We start from the raw sequence: 2,904 nt of genomic DNA, 5'->3' as shown, positions 1-2,904 counted from the left end.
GATCCCATTTTTCTTGAGTTGAAGGCAAATGTTCAGAAGCAAAGAGTATTAGCTTTTGAACAAGGGGGAGATGGCGTTCTGAGATATCGAGGTAGATTGTGTGTACCTATGGTAGATGGACTCCAAGAAAGGGTTATGGAGGAAGCTCATAGCTCCAGATATTCCATTCATCCGGGTTCCACAAAGATGTATCGTGATTTGAGAGAATTTTATTGGTGGAATGGCATGAAGAAGGGCATTGCTGAGTTTGTTGCTAAGTGTCCAAATTGCCAACAAGTGAAAGTTGAACACCAAAGACCCGGTGGTTTGGCTCAGAATATAGAGCTTCCGGAATGGAAGTGGGAGATGATCAATATAGGTTTTATCACAGGGCTGTCAAGGTCTCGCAGACAGCATGATTCTATTTGGGTAATTGTGGAAAAAATGACAAAGTCAGCTCATTTTCTACCGGTAAAAACTACCCTTTCAGCAGAAGATTATGCCAAGTTGTATATTCAAGAGATAGTGAGACTTCATGGAGTCCCAGTCTCCATTATTTCAGATAGAGGTGCAAAGTTTACCGCACAGTTCTGGAAATCTTTTCAGAAAGGCTTAGGATCAAAGGTGAACTTAAGTACTGCATTTCATCCTCAGACTGATGGGCAAGCAGAGCGCACTATTCAGACTTTAGAAGATATGCTGAGGGCTTGTGTGATCAATTTCAAAGGGAGTTGGGAAGATCACCTACCTCTCATCGAGTTTGCCTACAACAATAGTTATCACTCTAGCATCTAAATGGCTCCATACGAAGCTCTTTATGGGAGAAGATGTAGATCTCCTATTGGATGGTTTGAAGTTTGTGAAGCACAGTTGATAGGACCAGATTTAGTTCACCAAGCTATGGAGAAGGTGAAAGTAATTCAAGAGAGGTTGAAAATGGCACAAAGTTGCCAAAAATCCTACATTGATGTTAGGAGAAGGGCGTTAGAGTTTGAAGTAGATGATTGGGTATATTTGAAAGTTTCACCCATGAAAGGGGTTATGAGGTTCGGTAAGAAGGGGAAACTTAGTCCCCGGTATATTGGACCTTACCGCATAGCCAAGAGAATTGGCAAAGTTGCTTATGAGTTGGAGTTACCACAAGAACTAGAAGCGATTCATCCGGTTTTTCACATCTCCATGTTGAAGAAGTGCATAGGCGATCCTTCATTGATCCTACCGACTGAAAGTATTGGGATCAAGGATAGCTTATCTTATGAGGAGGTTCCAGTTCAGATTCTAGACCGCCAAGTTCGTAAGTTGAGAACGAAAGAAGTAGCCTCAGTCAAGGTCATTTGGAGGAACCAATTAGTTGAGGGAGCTACTTGGGAAGCCGAAGAGGACATGAAGAAGAGATATCCCTATCTCTTTGAATCCGGAGGAAATACATATTAAGGTACTAAATTCCTTCTTAGTGCTCTTTGAGTTATAGTGAGCAAGTAGTTGTTGTTGTTTGCATGATTGCTTGTTGGGTGTTTGAATTGACGTTACACCCCTAGCCTTGTAAAAGTAACCTCATTCGAGGACGAATGTTTACAAGGGGGAGATATTGTAACATCCGGTAAATTGAAATAACTATGAAGAGGCTTAGAATCGGAAATAGTCATTTTTGGAAAGAACTTTAAAAATCTGGAAAAAGGTGAGTTTTTGGCCAATTTTGAACAGCCATAAATTCTAGCTCAAGATGAGTTAGGTGGAGTTCCAGTTATGGTTGTAAAGTTTGTGGAATGATCTTTCCAAGGCCACCGAGTTTGCTCGATTCCGAGTTCTTATGAGCGAGTTATGCCCTTTGAAAGTTGGGCAGTTGGCAGGGAATCCGTCCGGAAATTTTAAGGGCAATTTGGTCTTTTCCCTAGCTATTTCTTTTGGAGTTATATTGTTGTGTTAGGTTGATTTTTGGATCATTTTTTCCCATTTTAAAGAGTGAGAGCTAGGGCTTGAGAGTGAAGAGGAGAAGAAGAAGAGATCAAGCAAGTTCCGTCGTGGATATCGTCGGGGGTGATCCCTACTAGGTATGTGAGTTCATAGTGTTGGGTTGATCCTTTCCCCCACACACCAAACTCATTTTTATTATTGAGAAAATATTAGATGTGTTGTGAAGTTGTTAGTTGTATTGTTTGGAGTTGTTGGTGATGTTGTTGATTTTGTTGTTGAAGTCCCTTGTGATTTGGGACATGTTTCCGGTTGGTTTTTGAGTTGTATTCTATTGTATGTTGAGGGATTGATGATCCTAAGTGTTGGGGCTGGAAGCCTTAATGTTTAGGAGGTTTAGAGTTGAAGAAAAGTCGAATTCTCGGGGGATAAGGGGTGGCGCGTCGCGCCTTGCAGAGCGCCCCAAGAAGTGTTTTGAACTTCACCCCTTGGGGCGCCGCGCCTAGCAGAGCGCCAACAAGACCCTTCTGGACTTCAAGGGCAAGCGCTCTGCGCCTTGCAGAGCGCCAAGGACACTAAGTGTTCCCTTTCATTTCATACTCTTTCATGCATGTTCCATGGTATTGTACCTATGTTTCCAAGTTGTTTCCAACACTTCAAGTTGCGTTTAAATGTCAAGAACTTATCCATAACATGTGATTATATACCTTGGATCCATAATCCAATTCAAGGCGAGTTAGTATCAAGTTAAAGAGAAGTTAGAGTCAAGTCAAGCAAGGTTAAGAAGTAAGTTCAAGCAAGTCTTTAAAGCTTTTCAAGAGTCATTATTGAACGTTTTAACTTTGTTTTACGTTTCAAGTCAAGCAAAGAATATAGAGTTTGAAGCTAAGTAAAGAGTCTCAAGTTTCAAGTCAAGTGAAGAGTATCAAGTTTCAAGTTAATTCAAGAGCATAAAGTCGAGTCCATTTCTCCAAAGTTATTAGGGAACTATGTATTCCCAAAGAAGTTTCTAAA

This window comes from Solanum tuberosum, unplaced genomic scaffold, assembly GCF_000226075.1.
Source record: "Solanum tuberosum cultivar DM 1-3 516 R44 unplaced genomic scaffold, SolTub_3.0 scf00086, whole genome shotgun sequence".
NCBI lineage: Eukaryota > Viridiplantae > Streptophyta > Magnoliopsida > Solanales > Solanaceae > Solanum > Solanum tuberosum.
Note: the sequence above shows the minus strand (reverse complement) of the source record.